Source organism: Oncorhynchus gorbuscha, linkage group LG10, assembly GCF_021184085.1.
Source record: "Oncorhynchus gorbuscha isolate QuinsamMale2020 ecotype Even-year linkage group LG10, OgorEven_v1.0, whole genome shotgun sequence".
In the NCBI taxonomy this organism is placed as follows: domain Eukaryota; kingdom Metazoa; phylum Chordata; class Actinopteri; order Salmoniformes; family Salmonidae; genus Oncorhynchus; species Oncorhynchus gorbuscha.
Window position 1 is genome coordinate 93,984,389 of NC_060182.1, and position 21,187 is coordinate 94,005,575.

At 52.7% G+C, this 21,187-nt stretch overlaps 1 pseudogene; it reads left to right on the forward strand.

Moving 5' to 3' along the window:
- LOC124046787 overlaps positions 1–21,187 on the forward strand; it is a 96,710-nt pseudogene that overhangs the window by 12,948 nt on the left and 62,575 nt on the right.

A 21,187-nucleotide genomic window follows, 5' to 3' on the forward strand; every position in this document is an offset into this window, starting at 1 on the left:
TTCTAAACTAGGGATGGAGAAGTGTTCTAAACTAGAGATGGGAGAAGAGAAGTGTTCTAAACTAGAGATGGGAGAAGAGAAGTGTTCTAAACTAGTGATGGAGAAGTGTTCTAAACTTGGGATGGAGAAGAGAAGTGTTCTAAACTAGAGATGGAGAAGAGAAGTGTTCTAAACTAGGGATGGAGAAGAGAAGTGTTCTAAACTAGAGATGGAGAAGTGTTCTAAACTAGGGATGGAGGTGTTCTAAACTAGGGATGGAGAAGTGTTCTAAACGAGGGATGGAGAAGAGAAGTGTTCTAAACTAGGGATGGAGAAGAGAAGTGTTCTAAACTAGAGATGGAGAAGTGTTCTGAACTAGAGATGGAGAAGTGTTCTAACCTAGGGATGGAGAAGTGTTCTAAACTAGAGATGTAGAACCTTTCTAAACTAGGGATGGAGAAGAGAAGTGTTCTAAACTAGGGATGGAGAAGATAAGTGTTCTAAACTAGAGATGGAGAAGAGAAGTGTTCTAAACTAGAGATGGAGAAGAGAAGTGTTCTAAACTAGTGATGGAGAAGAGAAGTGTTCTAAACTAGGGATGGAGAGGTGTTCTAAACTTGGGATGGAGAAGAGAAGTGTTCTAAACTAGGGATGGAGAAGTGTTCTATACTAGGGATGGAGAAGGGAAGTGTTCTAAACTAGGGATGGAGAAGTGTTCTAAACTAGAGATGGAAAAGAGAAGTGTTCTAAACTAGAGATGGAGAAGAGAAGTGTTCTAAACTAGGGATGGAGAAGAGAAGTGTTCTAAACTAGGGATGGAGAAGTGTTCTAAACTAGGGATGGAGAAGAGAAGTGTTCTAAACTAGGGATGGAGAAGTGTTCTAAACTAGAGATGGGAGAAGAGAAGTGTTCTAAACTAGGGATGGAGAAGTGTTCTAAACTAGAGATGGGAGAAGAGAAGTGTTCTAAACTAGAGATGGGAGAAGAGAAGTGTTCTAAACTAGGGATGGAGAAGTGTTCTAAACTTGGGATGGAGAAGAGAAGTGTTCTAAACTAGAGATGGAGAAGAGAAGTGTTCTAAACTAGGGATGGAGAAGAGAAGTGTTCTAAACTAGAGATGGAGAAGTGTTCTAAACTAGGGATGGAGGTGTTCTAAACTAGGGATGGAGAAGTGTTCTAAACGAGGGATGGAGAAGAGAAGTGTTCTAAACTAGGGATGGAGAAGAGAAGTGTTCTAAACTAGAGATGGAGAAGTGTTCTGAACTAGAGATGGAGAAGTGTTCTAACCTAGGGATGGAGAAGTGTTCTAAACTAGAGATGTAGAACCTTTCTAAACTAGGGATGGAGAAGAGAAGTGTTCTAAACTAGGGATGGAGAAGATAAGTGTTCTAAACTAGAGATGGAGAAGAGAAGTGTTCTAAACTAGAGATGGAGAAGAGAAGTGTTCTAAACTAGTGATGGAGAAGAGAAGTGTTCTAAACTAGGGATGGAGAAGTGTTCTAAACGAGGGATGTAGAAGTGTTCTAAACTAGGGATGGAGAAGTGTTCTAAACTAGAGATGGGAGAAGAGAAGTGTTCTAAACTAGAGTTGGAGAAGAGAAGTGTTCTAAACTAGGGATGGAGAAGTGTTCTAAACTAGGGATGGAGAAGTGTTCTAAACTAGGGATGGAGAAGTGTTGAGAGATGGGAGAAGAGAAGTGTTCTAAACGAGAGATAGAGAAGAGAAGTGTTCTAAACTAGAGATGGAGAAGAGAAGTGTTCTAAACTAGAGATGGAGAAGAGAAGTGTTCTAAACTAGAGATGGAGAAGAGAAGTGTTCTAAACTAGAGATGGAGAAGAGAAGTGTTCTAAACTAGATATGGAGAAGAGAAGTGTTCTAAACTAGAGATGGAGAAGAGAAGTGTTCTAAACTAGGGATGGAGAAGTGTTCTAAACTAGGGATGGAGAAGAGAAGTGTTCTAAACTAGAGATGGAGAAGATAAGTGTTCTAAACTAGGGATGGAGAAGAGAAGTGTTCTAAACTCGGGATGGAGAAGTGTTCTAAATGAGAGATGGGAGAAGAGAAGTGTTCTAAACGAGAGATGGAGAAGAGAAGTGTTCTAAACTAGGGATGGAGAAGTGTTCTAAACTAGAGATGGAGAAGTGAAGTGTTCTAAACTAGTGATGGAGAAGAGAAGTGTTCTAAACTAGGGATGGAGAAGTGTTCTAAACTTGGGATGGAGAAGTGTTCTAAACTAGAGATGGACAAGAGAAGTGTTCTAAACTAGGGATGGAGAAGTGTTCTAAACTATGGATGGAGAAGTGTGCTAAACTAGGGATGGAGAAGATAAGTATTCTAAACTAGGGATGGAGAAGTGTTCTAAACTAGGGATGTAGAAGTGTTCTAAACGAGGGGTGGAGAAGAGAAGTGTTCTAAACTAGGGATGGAGAAGTGTTGTAAACTAGGGATGTAGAAGTGTTCTAAACGAGGGGTGGAGAAGAGAAGTGTTCTAAACTAGGGATGGAGAAGAGAAGTGTTCTAAACTAGGGATGGAGAAGAGAAGTATTCTAAACTAGGGATGGAGGAGTGTTCTAAACTAGGGATGGAGAAGAAAAGTGTTCTAAACTAGGGAGGAGGAGAGAAGTGTTCTAAACTAGAGATGGAGAAGTGTTCTAAACTAGGGATGGAGAAGTGTTCTAAACTAGAGATGGGAGAAGAGAAGTGTTCTAAACTAGAGATGGGAGAAGAGAAGTGTTATAAACTAGGGATGGAGAAGTGTTCTAAACTAGAGATGGGAGAAGAGAAGTGTTCTAAACTAGGGATGGAGAAGTGTTCTAAACTAGGGATGGAGAAGTGTTCTAAACTAGAGATGGGAGAAGAGAAGTGTTCTAAACTAGAGATGGAGAAGAGAAGTGTTATAAACTGGGGATGGAGAAGAGTTCTAAACTAGGGATGGAGAAGTGTTCTAAACTAGTGATGGGAGAAGAGAAGTGTTCTAATCTAGAGATGGGAGAAGAGAAGTGTTCTAAACTAGAGATGGGAGAAGAGAAGTGTTCTAAACTAGGGATGGAGAAGTGTTCTAAACTAGGGATGGAGAAGAGAAGTGTTCTAAACTAGGGATGGAGAAGTGTTCTAAACTAGGGATGGAGAAGTGTTCTAAACTAGAGATGGAGAAGAGAAGTGTTCTAAACTAGAGATGGAGAAGTGTTCTAAACTAGGGATGGAGAAGAGAAGTGTTCTAAACTAGGGATGGAGAAGAGAAGTGTTCTAAACTAGAGATGGAGAAGTGTTCTAAACTAGAGATGGGAGAAGTGTTCTAAACTAGAGATGGGAGAAGAGAAGTGTTCTAAACTAGGGATGGAGAAGAGAAGTGTTCTAAACTAGAGATGGGAGAAGAGAAGTGTTCTAAACTAGAGATGGAGAAGAGAAGTGTTATAAACTAGGGATGGAGGAGTGTTCTAAACTAGGGATGGAGAAGAGAAGTGTTCTAAACTAGGGATGGAGAAGAGAAGTGTTCTAAACTAGGGATGGAGAAGAGAAGTGAGTATATGTTTTAGGTTCTGAGGTTTACGGTTTCCTGGGGTGTGTGTTGGGGGAGGGGGGGGTTGAGGAACTGAAGAGTGTGTGTGTGTGTGTGTGTGTGTGTGTGTGTGTGTGTGTGTGTGTGTGTGTGTGTGTGTGTGTGTGTGTGTGTGTGTGTGTGTGTGTGTGTGTGTGTGTGTGTGTGTGTGTGTGTGTGTGTTTCTTAACACCTGGGTGTGTGTGTGTGTGTGTGTGTGTGTGTGTGTGTGTGTGTGTGTGTGTGTGTGTGTGTGTGTGTGTGTGTGTGTGTGTGTGTGTGTGTGTGTGTGTGTGTGTGTGTGTGTGTGTTTCTTAACACCTGGGTGTGTGTGTGTGTGTGTGTGTGTGTGTGTGTGTGTGTGTGTGTGTGTGTGTGTGTGTGTGTGTGTGTGTGTGTGTGTGTGTGTGTGTGTGTGTGTGTGTGTGTGTGTGTGTGTGTGTGTGTTGTTTCTTAACACCTGGGTGTGTGTGTGTGTGTGTGTGTGTGTGTGTGTGTGTGTGTGTGTGTGTGTGTGTGTGTGTGTGTGTGTGTGTGTGTGTGTGTGTGTGTGTGTGTGTGTGTGTGTGTGTGTGTGTGTGTGTGTGTGTGTGTGTGTGTGTGTGTGTGTTAAGAAACACACTGTCTTTCTCTTTCATGGCAGTTTTGAACAGGTGTTTTGCAGGTAGTTGTTAACCTTTCTGTTCTGCACGTTACATCACACACACGCACGCACGCACGCACGCACGCACACACACACACACACACACACACACACACACACACACACACACACACACACACACTGTCGTTTGAAGAACAAAGTGAAAAGACAACAACACATAGAGAGCCAGTAATAGTTATACTCCTCCAGCTGCTGAGAGATGAAACGTGTGTGTGTGTAAAGGAATAGCAGAGGCCTTTGTCTGAGAGCATATCTTCCTCATCACGCGCCCACACACATACAAACACAAACAAACACAACACACACGCACACACACAACACACTTTGCATCTCTAGAAACCTGCTCTCGTTTCTGTATCTTTGGCATTTGCATGTTGATGGGGGTTAAGGTTGGGTGTGGATGTTTGGGGTGCGGGGGAAGGTGAGGCGATAAGGCACAGGAGCAGGTGGGGAAGGAAAGCACACACACACACACACACACACACACACACACACACACACACACACACACACACACACACACACACACACACACACACACACACACACACACACACACACACACACACACACACACACACACACACACACACACACACACCTCAGGTCTGTGTTTCCTTTCATCTTTCATGTTGCTTAGCAGATGTCCAGGATTCATTTATGGATTCACCAACCCTAACGCTCTCTTCTCTCTCCCGCTCTCTTCCCTCTCTCCCTCTCTCCCTCCCTCCCTCCCGTTCTCCTCCCTCTCTCCCTCCCTCCCGCTCTCCTCCCTCTCTCCCTCCCGCTCTCTTTCCTCTCTCCCTCCCTCCCTCCCGCTCTCCTCCCTCTCTCTCTCCCGCCCTACCGCTCTCTTCCCTCTCCCCCTTCCTCCCTCCCGCTCTCCTCCCTCTCTCTCTCCCTCCCTCCCGCTCTCTTCCCTCTCTCCCTCACTGCCGCTCTCTTCCCTCTCTCCCTCCCTCCCGCTCTCATCCCTCTCTCCCGCTCTCCCTCCCTCCCGCTCTCTTCCCTCTATCCCTCCTTCCCTCCCTCCCGCTCTCTTCCCTCTCTCCCGCTCTCCCTCCCTCCCGCTCTCTTCCCTCTCTCTCCCCTCCCTCCCGCTCTCTTCCCTCTCTCCCTCCCGCTCTCTTCCCTCTCTCCCTCCCTCCCTCCCTCCCGCTCTCATCCCTCCCTCTCTCCCGCTCCCTCCCCTCTCTCCCCTCTCTCCCTCCCTCCCTCCTTCTCCTCCCTCTCCCTCCCGCTCTCTTCCCTCTCTCCCTCCCGCTCTTTCCTCCTCCCTCCCTCCCCCCCGCTCTCCTCCCTCCCTCTCCCGCCCTCTCTCTTCCCTCTCCTCCCTCCTCCCTCCCGCCTCCTCCCTCTCCCTCCCTCCCTCCCGCTCTCTTCCCTTCCCTCACTGCCGCTCTCTTCCCTCCCTCCTCTCCCGCTCTCTCCCTCCTCTCCCTCTCCCCTCCCTCCCGCTCTCTTCCCTCTATCCCTCCTTCCCTCCCTCCCGCTCTCTTCCTCTCTCCCGCTCTCCTCCCTCCCGCTCTCTTCCCTCTCTCTCTCCCTCCCTCCCGCTCTCTTCCTCTCTCCCTCCCGCTCTCTTCCCTCTCTCCCTCCCTCCCTCCCTCCCGCTCTCATCCCTCTCTCCCTCCCCCTCCCGCTTCTTCCTCTCTCCCTCCTTCCCTCCCTCCCCGCTCTCTTCCCTCTCTCCCTCCTTCCCTCCCTCCCGCTCTCTTCCCACTCTCCTCTCCCTCCCTCCCGCTCTCCTCCCCCTCTCTCCCCCCTCCCTCCCGCTCTCTTCCCTCTCTCCCTCCCTCCCTCCCGCTCTCTTCCCTCTCCCCTCCCTCCCTACCGCTCTCTTCCCTCTCTCCCTCCCTCCCCGCTCTCTTCCTCTCTCCCTCCCTCCCTCCCGCTCTCTTCCCTCTCTCCCTCCCTCCCTCCCGCTCTCCTCCCTCTCTCTCCCCCCTCCCGCTCGCTTCCCTCTCTCCCTCCCTCCCTCCCACTCTCTTCCCTCTCTCCCTCCCTCCCGCTCTCTTCCCTCTCTCCCTCCCTCCCTCCCCGCTCTCCTCCCTCTCTCTCCCACCCTCCCGCTCGCTTCCCTCTCTCCCTCCTCCCTCCCTCCCGCTCTCTTCCCTCCCTCCTCCCTACCGCTCTCTTCCCTCTCTCTCTCCCTCCCTCCCGCTCTCTTCCCTCCTCCCTCCCTCCCGCTCTCCTCCCTCTCTCTCCCACCCTCCCGCTCGCTTCCCTCTCTCCCTCCCTCCCTCCCGCTCTCTTCCCTCCTCCCTCCCTCCCGCTCTCTTCCCTCTCTCCCTCCCTCCCGCTCTCCTCCCTCTCTCTCCCACCCTCCCGCTTCCCTCTTCCCTCCCTCCCTCCCTCCCCGCTCTCTTCCCTCCCTCCCTCCCTACCGCTCTCTTCCCTCTCTCTCTCCCTCCCTCCCGCTCTCTTCCCTCTCTCCTCCCCTCCCTCCCTCCCCTCTCTCCCCACCCTCCCGCTCTCTTCCCTCTCTCCCTCCCTCCCTCCCGCTCTCTTCCCTCTCTCCCTCCCCCTACCGCTCTCTTCCCTCTCTCCCTCCCTCCCTCCCGCTCTCTTCCCTCTCTCTCTCCCTCCCTCCCGCTCTCTTCCCTCTCTCCCTCCCTCCCGCTCTCTTCCCTCTCTCCCCCTCCCTACCGCTCTCTTCCCTCCCTCCCTCCCGCTCTCTTCCCTCTCTCTCTCTCTCCCTCCCTCCCGCTCTCTTCCCTCTCTCTCTCTCTCTCCCTCCCTCCCTCCCACTCTCTTCCCTCTCTCTCTCCCTCCCTCCCGCTCTCTTCCCTCTCTCCCTCCCTCCCGCTCTCTTCCCTCTCTCCCTCCCTACCGCTCTCTTCCCTCCCTCCCTCCCGCTCTCTTCCCTCTCTCTCTCTCTCTCTCTCCCTCCCTCCCGCTCTCTTCCCTCTCTCTCTCTCTCCCCTCCCTCCCGCTCTCCCCCTCTCTCTCTCCCCACCCTCCCGCTCTCTTCCCTATCTCCCTCCCTCCCTCCCGCTCTCTTCCCTCTCTCCCTCCCTCCCGCTCTCTTCCCTCTCTCCCTCCCTACCGCTCTCTTCCCTCTCTCCCTCCCTCCCTCCCTCCCTCCCTCCCTCCCTCCCGCTCTCTTCCCTCTCTCTCTCCCCTCCCTCCCGCTCTCTTCCCTCTCTCCCTCCCTCCCTCCCTCCCTCCTGCTCTCTTCCCTCTCTCTCTCCCTCCCTCCCGCTCTCTTCCCTCTCTCCCTCCCTCCCGCTCTCTTCCCTCTCTCTCTCCCTCCCTCCCGCTCTCTTCCCTCTCTCCCTCCCTCCCGCTCCCTTCCCTCTCTCCCCTCCCTCTCTCTCTCCCTCCTTCCCGCTCTCCTCCCTCTCTCTCTCCCTCCCTCCCGCTCTCTTCCCTCTCTCCCTCCCTCCCGCTGTCTTCCCTCTCTCCCTCCCTCCCTCCCTCCCCCCCCGCTCTCTTCCCTCTCTCCCGCTCTCTTCCCTCTCTCCCTCCCTCCCGCTGTCTTCCCTCTCTCCCTCCCTCCCTCCCTCCCGCTCTCTTCCCTCTCTCCCTCCATCCCCTAGTTTCTGTTCCCCTCTCATCCTCTCATCCTCTCATCTCTCCCTGTTCTTGTCCTCTCTCCTCCTTTCCTCCTCTCTTTTCCCGTACACCTGGCAAACGGTTCAGGTTTCAGATGTTATTGTCTCACTTCTGCTGCACACACACACACACACACACACACACACACACACACACACACACACACACACACACACACACACACACACACACACACACACACACACACACACACACACACACACACACACACACACACACACACACACACACACACACACACACAGCCAAAGCGCCTCAGCCAGGCTCAAGGTCGACAGGGAAAATAATGCCCACATAAATACGAGGCTTCAGGAGGAGGGGTGCAGGATGTGTGTGTGTGTGTGTGTGTGTGTGTGTGTGTGTGTGTGTGTGTGTGTGTGTGTGTGTGTGTGTGTGTGTGTGTGTGTGTGTGTGTGTGTGTGTGTGTGTGTGTGTGTGTGTGTGTGTGTGTAATGGTAGCTAAAGAAAGCTAGTGAATATACAGCTGGGATGAAATGTTCCCTTTCCCCCCCTACCCTCTCTCATCATCGCTCTGTGAGAACCCTCACCCCTCTCTCTCAACAGGCCGATGGCGCGTGTGTGTGTGTGTGTGTGTGTGCGTGCGTGCGTGCACTCTGGTTTCTCAGAAGAGTAGTCCCTGTATTAGGAAACATATGACTCAGCCATGGTCAATGTGGTATTTACCTGAACACACACACACACACACACACACACACACACACACACACACACACACACACACACACACACACACACACACACACACACACACACACACACACACACACACACACACACACACACACACACACACACACACACACACACACACACACACACACGCTCCTGACCTAATGACTGCTGTGTTTTCCACAGGCCAGAATACAGAGAGATAGGTAGCCTAGTGTTGGGTTAGTAACTGAAAAGGAGTCGGTTCCATTCCCCGACTTGGTGAAAAATCTGTTGTTGGCCCCTTGAGCAAGGCACTCAACCCTCCTGTAAGTCTTCCTGGAGCATCTGTTAAATGACTAACACGTAAAACAGTTACATGTAGATTAAATACATCTCTAGCCCCCACTCCTCCTCCTCTCTAGCTGGCCCCCACTCCTCCTCTCTAGCTGGCCCCCACTCATCCTCCTCTCTAGCTGGCCCCCACTCATCCTCCTCTCTAGCTGGCCCCCTCTCCTCCTCTCTCTCTAGCTGGCCCCCTCTCCTCCTCTCTATCTGGCCCCCACTCCTCCTCTCTCTCTAGCTGGCCCCCACTCATCCTCCTCTCTAGCTGGACCCCACTCATCCTCCTCTCTAGCTGGCCCCCACTCATCCTCTATAGCTGGCCCCCACTCATCCTCTCTAGCTGGCCCCACCCCTCCTCTCTAGCTGGCCCCCACTCCTCCTCTCTAGCTGGCCCCAAATCCACCTCTCTAGCTGGCCCCCACTCCTCCTCTCTAGCTGGCCCCCACTCCTCCTCTCCAGCTGACCCCCTCTCCTCCTCTCTCTCTAGCTGGCTCCCTCTCCTCCTTTCTCTCTAGCTGGCCCCCTCTCCTCCTCTCTCTCTAGCTGGCCCCCTCTCCTCCTCTCTCTCTAGCTGCCCCCTCTCCTCCTCTCTCTCTAGCTGGCCCCCACTCATCCTCCTCTCTAGCTGGCCCCCTCTCCTCCTCTCTCTCTTGCTGGCCCCCTCTCCTCCTCTCTCTCTAGCTGGCCCCCTCTCCTCCTCTCTCTCTAGCTGGCCCCCTCTCCTCCTCTCTCTCTAGCTGGCCCCCTCTCCTCCTCTCTCTCTAGCTGGCCCCCTCTCCTCCTCTCTCTCTAGCTGGCCCCCACTCATCCTCCTCTCTAGCTGGCCCCCTCTCCTCCTATCTCTCTTGCTGGCCCCCTCCTCCTCTCTCTCTAGCTGGCCCCCTCTCCTCCTCTCTCTCTAGCTGGCCCCCTCTCCTCCTCTCTCTCTAGCTGGCCCCCACTCATTCTCCTCTCTAGCTGGCCCCCTCTCCTCCTCTCTCTTGCAGGCCCCCTCTCCTCCTATCTCGCTAGCAGGTCCCCACTCATCCTCCTCTCTAGCTGGCCCCCTCTCCTCCTCTCTCTCTAGCTGGCCCCCTCTCCTCCTCTCTATCTGGCCCCCACTCCTCCTCTCTCTCTAGCTGGCCCCCACTCATCCTCCTCTCTAGCTGAACCCCACTCATCCTCCTCTCTAGCTGGCCCCCACTCATCCTCTATAGCTGGCCCCCACTCATCCTCTCTAGCTGGCCCCACCCCTCCTCTCTAGCTGGCCCCCACTCCTCCTCTCTAGCTGGCCCCAAATCCACCTCTCTAGCTGGCCCCCACTCCTCCTCTCTAGCTGGCCCTCACTCCTCCTCTCTAGCTGACCCCCTCTCCTCCTCTCTCTCTAGCTGGCTCCCTCTCCTCCTTTCTCTCTAGCTGGCCCCCTCTCCTCCTCTCTCTCTAGCTGGCCCCCTCTCCTCCTCTCTCTCTCTAGCTGCCCCCTCTCCTCCTCTCTCTCTAGCTGGCCCCCACTCATCCTCCTCTCTTGCTGGCCCCCTCTCCTCCTCTCTCTCTAGCTGGCCCCCTCTTCTCCTCTCTCTCTAGCTGGCCCCCTCTCTCCTCTCTCTCTAGCTGGCCCCCTCTCCTCCTCTCTCTCTAGCTGGCCCCCTCTCCTCCTCTCTCTCTAGCTGGCCCCCACTCATCCTCCTCTCTAGCTGGCCCCCTCTCCTCCTATCTCTCTTGCTGGCCCCCTCTCCTCCTCTCTCTCTAGCTGGCCCCCTCTCCTCCTCTCTCTCTAGCTGGCCCCCTCTCCTCCTCTCTCTCTAGCTGGCCCCCACTCATTCTCCTCTCTAGCTGGCCCCCTCTCCTCCTCTCTCTTGCTGGCCCCCTCTCCTCCTCTCTCTCTAGCTGGCCCCCTCTCCTCCTCTCTCTCTAGCTGGCCCCCTCTCCTCCTCTCTCTCTAGCTGGCCCCCTCTCCCTCCTCTCTCTCTAGCTGCCCCCTCTCCTCCTCTCTCTCTAGCTGGCCCCCACTCATCCGCCTCTCTAGCTGGCCCCTCTCCTCCTCTCTCTCTTGCTGGCCCCCTCTCCTCCTCTCTCTCTAGCTGGCCCCCTCTCCTCCTCTCTCTCTAGCTGGCCCCCTCTCCTCCTCTCTCTCTAGCTGGCCACCTCTCCTCCTCTCTCTCTAGCTGGCCCCCTCTCCTCCTCTCTCTCTAGCTGGCCCCCACTCATCCTCCTCTCTAGCTGGCCCCCTCTCCCTCCTCTCTCTCTCTTGCTGGCCCCCTCTCCTCCTCTCTCTCTAGCTGGCCCCCTCTCCTCCTCACTCTCTAGCTGGCCCCTCTCCTCCTCTCTCTCTAGCTGGCCCCCTCTCCTCCTCTCTCTCTCGCTGGCCCCCTCTCCTCCTCTCTCTCTAGCTGGCCCCCTCTCCTCCTCTCTCTAGCTGGCTCCCTCTCCTCCTCTCTCTGGCTGGCCCCCTCTCCTCCTCTCTCTCTAGCTGGCCCCCTCTCCTCCTCTCTATCTGGCCCCCACTCCTCCTCTCTCTCTCTAGCTGGCCCCCACTCATCCTCCTCTCTAGCTGGACCCCACTCATCCTCCTCTCTAGCTGGCCCCCACTCATCCTCTATAGCTGGCCCCCACTCATCCTCTCTAGCTGGCCCCACCCCTCCTCTCTAGCTGGCCCCCACTCCTCCTCTCTAGCTGGCCCCAAATCCACCTCTCTAGCTGGCCCCCACTCCTCCTCTCTAGCTGGCCCCCACTCCTCCTCTCTAGCTGACCCCCTCTCCTCCTCTCTCTCTAGCTGGCTCCCTCTCCTCCTTTCTCTCTAGCTGGCCCCCTCTCCTCCTCTCTCTCTAGCTGGCCCCCTCTCCTCCTCTCTCTCTAGCTGCCCCCTCTCCTACTCCTCTCTAGCTGGCCCCCACTCATCCTCCTCTCTAGCTGGCCCCCTCTCCTCCTCTCTCTCTTGCTGGCCCCCTCTCCTCCTCTCTCTCTAGCTGGCCCCCTCTCCTCCTCTCTCTCTAGCTGGCCCCCTCTCCTCCTCTCTCTCTAGCTGGCCCCCTCTCCTCCTCTCTCTCTAGCTGGCCCCCTCTCCTCCTCTCTCTCTAGCTGGCCCCCACTCATCCTCCTCTCTAGCTGGCCCCCTCTCCTCCTATCTCTCTTGCTGGCCCCCTCTCCTCCTCTCTCGCTAGCTGGCCCCCTCTCCTCCTCTCTCTCTAGCTGGCCCCCTCTCCTCCTCTCTCTCTAGCTGGCCCCCTCTCCTCCTCTCTCTCTCGCTGGCCCCCTCTCCTCCTCTCTCTCTAGCTGGCCCCCTCTCCTCCTCTCTCTCTAGCTGGCTCCCTCTCCTCCTCTCTCTGGCTGGCCCCCTCTCCTCCTCTCTCTCTAGCTGGCCCCCTCTCCTCCTCTCTATCTGGCCCCCACTCCTCCTCTCTCTCTAGCTGGCCCCCTCTCCTCCTCTCTCTCTAGCTGGCCCCCTCTCCTCCTCTCTCTCTAGCTGGCCCCCTCTCCTCCTCTCTCTAGCTGGCTCCCTCTCCTCCTCTCTCTGGCTGGCCCCCTCTCCTCCTCTCTCTCTAGCTGGCCCCCTCTCCTCCTCTCTATCTGGCCCCCACTCCTCCTCTCTCTCTAGCTGGCCCCCACTCATCCTCCTCTCTAGCTGGACCCCACTCATCCTCCTCTCTAGCTGGCCCCCACTCATCCTCTATAGCTGGCCCCCACTCATCCTCTCTAGCTGGCCCCACCCCTCCTCTCTAGCTGGCCCCCACTCCTCCTCTCTAGCTGGCCCCAAATCCACCTCTCTAGCTGGCCCCCACTCCTCCTCTCTAGCTGGCCCCCACTCCTCCTCTCTAGCTGACCCCCTCTCCTCCTCTCTCTCTAGCTGGCTCCCTCTCCTCCTTTCTCTCTAGCTGGCCCCCTCTCCTCCTCTCTCTCTAGCTGGCCCCCTCTCCTCCTCTCTCTCTAGCTGCCCCCTCTCCCTACTCTCTCTCTAGCTGGCCCCCACTCATCCTCCTCTCTAGCTGGCCCCCTCTCCTCCTCTCTCTCTTGCTGGCCCCCTCTCCTCCTCTCTCTCTAGCTGGCCCCCTCTCCTCCTCTCTCTCTAGCTGGCCCCCTCTCCTCCTCTCTCTCTAGCTGGCCCCCTCTCCTCCTCTCTCTCTAGCTGGCCCCCTCTCCTCCTCTCTCTCTAGCTGGCCCCCACTCATCCTCCTCTCTAGCTGGCCCCCTCTCCTCCTATCTCTCTTGCTGGCCCCCTCTCCTCCTCTCTCTCTAGCTGGCCCCCTCTCCTCCTCTCTCTCTAGCTGGCCCCCTCTCCTCCTCTCTCTCTAGCTGGCCCCCTCTCCTCCTCTCTCTCTGCTGGCCCCCTCTCCTCCTCTCTCTCTAGCTGGCCCCCTCTCCTCCTCTCTCTAGCTGGCTCCCTCTCCTCCTCTCTCTGGCTGGCCCCCTCTCCTCCTCTCTCTCTAGCTGGCCCCCTCTCCTCCTCTCTATCTGGCCCCCACTCCTCCTCTCTCTCTAGCTGGCCCCCACTCATCCTCCTCTCTAGCTGGACCCCACTCATCCTCCTCTCTAGCTGGCCCCCACTCATCCTCTATAGCTGGCCCCCACTCATCCTCTCTAGCTGGCCCCACCCCTCCTCTCTAGCTGGCCCCCACTCCTCCTCTCTAGCTGGCCCCAAATCCACCTCTCTAGCTGGCCCCCACTCCTCCTCTCTAGCTGGCCCCCACTCCTCCTCTCTAGCTGACCCCCTCTCCTCCTCTCTCTCTAGCTGGCTCCCTCTCCTCCTTTCTCTCTAGCTAGCCCCCTCTCCTCCTCTCTCTAGCTGGCCCCCTCTCCTCCTCTCTCTCTAGCTGCCCCCTCTCCTACTCTCTCTCTAGCTGGCCCCCTCATCCTCCTCTCTTGCTGGCCCCCTCTCCTCCTCTCTCTCTGCTGGCCCCCTCTCCTCCTCTCTCTCTAGCTGGCCCCCTCTCCTCCTCTCTCTCTAGCTGGCCCCCTCTCCTCCTCTCTCTCTAGCTGGCCCCCTCTCCTCCTCTCTCTCTAGCTGGCCCCCTCTCCTCCTCTCTCTCTAGCTGGCCCCCTCTCCTCCTCTCTCTCTCTAGCTGGCCCCCTCTCCTCTCTCTCTCTAGCTGGCCCCCACTCATTCTCCTCTCTAGCTGGCCCCCTCTCCTCCTCTCTCTTGCTGCCCCCTCTCCTCCTCTCTCTCTAGCTGGCCCCCTCCTCCTCCTCTCTCTCTAGCTGGCCCCCTCTCCTCCTCTCTCTCTCTAGCTGCCCCCTCTCCTCCTCTCTCTCTAGCTGGCCCCCACTCATCCTCCTCTCTAGCTGGCCCCCTCTCCTCTCTCTCTAGCTGGCCCCCTCTCCTCCTCTCTCTCTAGCTGCCCCCTCTCCTACTCTCTCTCTAGCTGGCCCCCTCTCCTCCTCTCTCTCTAGCTGGCCCCCTCTCCTCCTCTCTCTCTAGCTGGCCCCCTCTCCTCCTCTCTCTCTAGCTGGCCCCCACTCATCCTCCTCTCTAGCTGGCCCCCTCTCCCCTCCTCTCTCTCTTGCTGGCCCCCTCTCCTCCTCTCTCTCTAGCTGGCCCCCTCTCCTCCTCTCTCTCTAGCTGGCCCCCTCTCCTCCTCTCTCTCTAGCTGGCCCCCTCTCCTCCTCTCTCTCTAGCTGGCCCCCACTCATACTCCTCTCTAGATGGCCCCTCTCCTCCTCTCTCTCTTGCTGGCCCCCTCTCCTCCTCTCTCTCTAGCTGGCCCCCTCTCTTCCTCGCTCTCTAGCTGGCCCCCTCTCTTCCTCTCTCTCTAGATGGCCCCCTCTCCTCCTCTCTCTCTAGCTGGCCCCCTCTCCTCCTCTCTCTCTAGCTGGCCCCCTCTCCTCCTCTCTCTTTCGCTGGCCCCCTCTCTTCCTCTCTCTCTAGCTGGCCCCCTCTCCTCCTCTCTCTCTAGCTGGCCCTCTCTCATCCTCTCTCATGCTGGCCCCCTCTCCTCCTCTCTCTCTAGCTGGCCCCCTCTCCTCCTCTCTCTCTAGCTGGCCCCCTCTCCTCCTCTCTCTCGCTGGCCCCCTCTCCTCCTCTCTCTCTAGCTGGCCCCCTCTCCTCCTCTCTCTAGCTGGCTCCCTCTCCTCCTCTCTCTGGCTGGCCCCCTCTCCTCCTCTCTCTCTAGCTGGCCCCCTCTCCTCCTCTCTCTCTAGCTGGTCCCCTCTCCTCCTCTCTCTCTAGCTGGCACCCTCCTCCTCCTCTCTCTCTCTAGCTGGCCCCCTCTCCTCCTCTCTCTGTAGCTGGCCCCCTCTCCTCCTCTCTCTCTAGCTGGCCCCCTCTCCTCCTCTCTCTCTAGCTGGTCCCCTCTCCTCCTCTCTCTCTAGCTGGTCCCCTCTCCTCCTCTCTCTCTGGCTGGCCCCCTCTCTTCCTCTCTCTCTAGCTGGCCCCCACTCATCCTCCTCTCTAGCTGGCCCCCTCTCCTCCTCTCTCTCCGGCTGGTCCCCTCTCCTCTCTCTCTAGCTGGGAAACATGTGTTAACATTGCCAAAGCAAGTGAAATAGATAATAAACAAAAGTGAAATAAATAATGAAAATGAACAGTAAACATTACACTCACAAAAGTTCCAAATGAATAAATGTCTATATACAGTGTGGTAACGATGTGCAAAGAGTTAAAATGCAAATGGGGAAAATAAATCAACATAAATATGGGTTGTATTTACAATGGTGTTTGTTCTTCACTGGTTGCCCTTTTCTGGTGGCAACAGGTCACAAATCTTGCTGCTGTGATGTCACACTGTGATGTCACCCTGTGGTATTTCACCCAATAGATATGGGAGTTTATCAAAATCAGGTTTGTTTTCAAATTCTTTATGGGTCTGTGTAATCTGAGGAAAATATGTCTCTCTGGTATGGTCATACATTTGGCAGGAGGTTAGGAAGTGCAGCTCAGTTTCCACCTCATTTTGTGGGCAGTGAGCACATCGCCTGTCTTCTCTTGAGGGCCATGTCTGCCTACGGCGGCCTTTCTCAATAGCAAGGCTATGCTCACTGAGTCTGTACATAGTCAAAGCTTTCCTTAATTTTGGGTCAGTCACAGTGGTCAGGTATTCTGCCGCTGTGTAATCTCTGTTTAGGGCCAAATAGCATTCTAGTTTGCTCTGTTTTTTTGTTAATTCTTTCCAAAATTATCTTTCTGTTTTCTCATGATTTGGTTCAGTCCCTCCCTCCCTCCCTCCCTCCCTCCCTCCCTCCCTCCCTCCCTTCCCCCTATCATACCTAGTCAGCGTTTTCAGCTGAGGTTAGAGATGCAGGGAGAGGAGGGGGAAGGGAGAGGGGGGGAAGGGAGGGGGTTCGTTTAGTCTCCAGCTCCAAGCCTCTCTCTCGGGAGGAGAGAGTGTTGTGAGTGGGGTTCTTCAAATGTCCCTCGGAGCTGACTGTCTGTCCTCCCTCTTCCTGTTTCTGTTGCTATTCCTCTGGGGGGTGGCAGGGGGAGGGTGGGGGTGGGGGTAGGCCCTCTGTAGGGGGGGTGGGTAGGCCCTCTGTAGGGGTTAGAGGGGGGGGGTAGGCCCTCTGTAGGGGTTAGAAGGGGAGGGTAGGCCCTCTGTAGGGGGTTAGAGGGGGGCCCTCTGTAGGGGGTGTCAGGCCCTCTGTAGGGGGTGGTGGGGGGTAGGCCCTCTGTAGGGGGTTAGAGGGGGGGGTAGGGGTGGCAGGCCCTCTGTAGGGGGTGGTGGGGGGGTAGGCCCTCTGTAGGGGGTTAGAGGGGGGGGGTAGGCCCTCTGTAGGGGGTTAGAGGGGGCCCTCTGTAGGGGTGTCAGGGGGGTAGGCCCTCTGTAGGGGGTGGCAGGGGGGTAGGCCCTCTGTAGGGGGTTGGAGGGGGGTAGGCCCTCTGTAGGGGGTGGCGGGGGTAGGCTCTCTGTAGGGGGTGGCAGGGGGGTAGGCCCTCTGTAGGGGGTGGCAGGGGGTAGGCTCTCTGTAGGGGGTGGCATGGGGGGGGGTAGGCCCTCTGTAGGGGGTTAGAGGGGGGGTAGGCCCTCTGTAAGGGGTGGCGGGGGGTAGGCTCTCTGTAGGGGGTGGCATGGGGGGGGGGGGGTAGGCCCTCTGTAGGGGGTGGCAGGGGGTAGGCCCTCTGTAGGGGGTTAGAGGGGGTAGGCCCCCTGTAGGGGGTGGCATGGAGGGGGGTTGGCCCTCTGTAGGGGTGGCAGGGGGTAGGCTCCTGTAGGGGGTGTTGGGGGCATAGGCCCTCTGTAGCGGGTGGCATGGGTGGGGGGTTAGGCCCTCTGAAGGGGGTGGCATGGGGGGGTGTTAATTGACCTTGCGGGCCTCTATTGATTGGTCTCCCATGGCTCCTCATGTCTGATAGATTATAGAACTGTTAATGGCATCACTCCGCTCGCTGAGAGAGAAGAGGGCACATCTGTGCTGCGGCACACACACACACACACACACACACACACACACACACACACACACACACACACACACACACACACACACACACACACACACACACACACACACACACACACACACACACACACACACATAGGCACAAATTACGTGTGTGTGTGTCTGTGTGTAAGTGTTTGTATGTGATGATATTTAATTTGAGCCCAGGTTTCAATTAAAAACAATGAAACAACAACCTATGAATTGTTACTGTTAAATTGTTACAGGTTCAATAAACAGATAGCTGTGATATACTAAGTTCCTGTAGATAGCTGTGATATACTACGTTCCTGTAGATTAACATATAGCTGTGATATACTAAGTTCCTGTAGATAAACAGATAGCTGTGATATACTAAGTTCCTGTAGATAGCTGTGATATACTACGTTCCTGTAGATTAACATATAGCTGTGATATACTAAGTTCCTGTAGATAAACAGATAGCTGTGATATACTAAGTTCCTGTAGATAGCTGTGATATACTACGTTCCTGTAGATAGCTGTGATATACTAAGTTCCTGTAGATAAACAGATAGCTGTGATATACTAAGTTCCTGTAGATAAACAGATAGCTGTGATATACTAAGTTCCTGTAGATAAACAGATAGCTGTGATATACTAAGTTCCTGTAGATAAACAGATAGCTGTGATATACTAAGTTCCTGTAGATAGCTGTGATATACTAAGTTCCTGTAGATAAACATATAGCTGTGATATACTACGTTCCTGTAGATAAACAGATAGCTGTGATATACTAAGTTCCTGTAGATAAACATATAGCTGTGATATACTAAGTTCCTGTAGATAAACAGATAGCTGTGATATACTAAGTTCCTGTAGATAAACATATAGCTGTGATATACTAAGTTCCTGTAGATAAACATATAGCTGTGATATACTAAGTTCCTGTAGATAAACAGATAGCTGTGATATACTAAGTTCCTGTAGATAAACAGATAGCTGTGATATACTAAGTTCCTGTAGATAAACAGATAGCTGTGATATACTAAGTTCCTGTAGATAGCTGTGATATACTAAGTTCCTGTAGATAAACAGATAGCTGTGATATACTACGTTCCTGTAGATAAACAGGTAGCTGTGATATACTAAGTTCCTGTAGATAGCTGTGATATACTACGTTCCTGTAGATAAACATATAGCTGTGATATACTAAGTTCCTGTAGATAAACAGATAGCTGTGATATACTAAGTTCCTGTAGATAAACAGATAGCTGTGATATACTAAGTTCCTGTAGATAAACAGATAGCTGTGATATACTAAGTTCCTGTAGATAGCTGTGATATACTAAGTTCCTGTAGATAAACATATAGCTGTGATATACTAAGTTCCTGTAGATAAACAGGTAGCTGTGATATACTACGTTCCTGTAGATAGCTGTGATATACTAAGTTCCTGTAGATAAACAGATAGCTGTGATATACTAAGTTCCTGTAGATAAACAGATAGCTGTGATATACTAAGTTCCTGTAGATAGCTGTGATATACTAAGTTCCTGTAGATAAACAGATAGCTGTGATATACTAAGTTCCTGTAGATAGCTGTGATATACTAAGTTCCTGTAGATAAACAGATAGCTGTGATATACTAAGTTCCTGTAGATAAACAGATAGCTGTGATAAGTTCCTTGACTGAGGCCATGTCAGATCCAGGAGGGCTTGTCTCCCAACCATCTGAAGAAAGCCAAGCTCATGTTCTTCTACAGCAGATACCCTTCATCCAACATGCTCAAGACGTTCTTCTCAGACGTCAAGGTACGGCTCACCTGTCCTCTCCTCTGACTTTTATTAGAACAGGTAGGCTGACCTCATTCTCTCTGTCTCTGTCTCTGTCTCTCTCTCTCTCTCTCTCTCTCTCTCTCTCTCTCTCTCTCTCTCTCTCTCTCTCTCTCTCTCTCTCTCTGTCTCTCTCTCTCTCTGTCTCTGTCTCTCTCTCTCCCTGTCTCTCTCTCTCTCTGTCTCTCTCTCTCCCTATGTCTCTCTCTCTCCCTCTCTCTCTCTCTCTCTCTCTCCCTCCCTCTCCCTCTCTCTCTCTCTCTCTCTCTCCCTCTCTCTCTCTCTCTCTCTCTCTCTCTCTCTCTCTCTCTCTCCCCCTGTCTCTCTCTCTCCCTGTCTCTCTCTCTCTCTGTCTCTCTCTCTCCTATGTCTCTCTCTCTCCCTCTCTCTCTCTCTCTCTCTCTCTCTCTCTCTCCCTCTCTCTCTCTCTCTCCTGTCTCTCTCTCTGTCTCTCTCTCTCCCTGTCTCTCTCTCCCTGTCTCTCTCTCTCTCTCTCTCGCTCTCTCTCCCTGTCTCTCTCCCTGTCTCTCTCCCTGTCTCTCTCCCTGTCTCTCTCTCTCTCTCTCTCTCTCTCTCTCTCTCTCCCTCTCTCTCTCTCTCTCTCTCTCTCTCTCTCTCTCTCTCTCTCTCTCTCTCTCTCTCTCTCTCTCTCTCTCTCTCTCTCTCTCTCTCTCTCTCTCTCTCTCTCTCTCTCTCTCTCTCTCATCCGTTGTACCTCTCTTGCTGAAATCTTTCCCCTCGCTTGTTTTTTCACTTTCCCTCTTTCCGTCACCCTGTGGCCATTATATATATCATTATATATACCACTATATATACCATTATATATACCATTATATATACCATTATATATACCATTATATATACCACTATATATACCATTATATATACCATTATATATACCATTATATATACCATTATATATACCATTATATATACCATTATATATACCATTATATATACCATTATAAATATCACTATATATACCATTATATATACCATTATATATACCATTATATATACCATTATATATACCATTATAAATATCACTATATATACCATTATATATACCATTATATATACCATTATATATACCATTATATATACCATTATAAATATCACTATATATACCATTATATATACCATTATATATACCATTATAAATATCACTATATATACCACTATATATACCACTATATATACCATTATTATATATATGTGGTCCTTCTGTAGCTCAGTTGGTAGAGCATGGCGCTTGTAACGCCAGGGTAGTGGGTTCGATCCCCGGGACCACCCATACGTAGAATGTATGCACACATGACTGTAAGTCGCTTTGGATAAAAGCGTCTGCTAAATGGCATATATTATTATTGTTATTATATCACTATATATACCATTATATATACCATTATAAATATCAGTATATATACCATTATAAATACCATTATATATATCATCATATATCACTCTGTTTCTGCCCGTGTGTGTGTGTGTTTTGGTTTTACCTGAAGTCCTCACAAGGATAGTAAAACAAGGAAAATTTAGCTTTTCCCAAAAAGGAAAAAAACTATTTTAGGTTTAGGGGTTGGGATTAAGGGTTAGGGTTAGGGTTAGGGTTAGGGTTAGAATTAGGTTCAGGTTTATGGTAATGGGTTAGGGTTAGGGTTAGAATTAGGCTCAGGTTTATGGTTATGAGTTAGGGTTAGTATTAGGTTTATGGTTATGGGTTAGAATTAGGTTCAGGTTTATGGTTATGGGTTAGGGTTAGAATTAGGCTCAGGTTTATGGTTATGAGTTAGGGTTAGAATTAGGTTTATGGTTATGAGTTAGGGTTAGTATTAGGTTTATGGTTATGGGTTAGAATTAGGTTCAGGTTTATGGTTATGGGTTAGGGTTAGAATTAGGTTTATGGTTATGGGTTAGAATTAGGTTCAGGTTTATGGTTATGGGTTAGAATTAGGTTCAGGTTTATGGTTATGGGTTAGGGTTAGAATTAGGTTCAGGTTTATGGTTATGGGTTAGGGTTAGTATTAGGTTCAGGTTTATGGTTATGGGTTAGAATTAGGTTCAGGTTTATGGTTATTAGGGTTCAGGTTTATGGTTATGGGTTAGAATTAGGTTCAGGTTTATGGTTATGGGTTAGGGTTAGAATTAGGTTCAGGTTTATGGTTATGGGTTAGGGTTAGAATTAGGCTCAGGTTTATGGTTATGGGTTAGGGTTAGTATTAGGTTCAGGTTTATGGTTATGGGTTAGAATTAGGTTCAGGTTTATGGT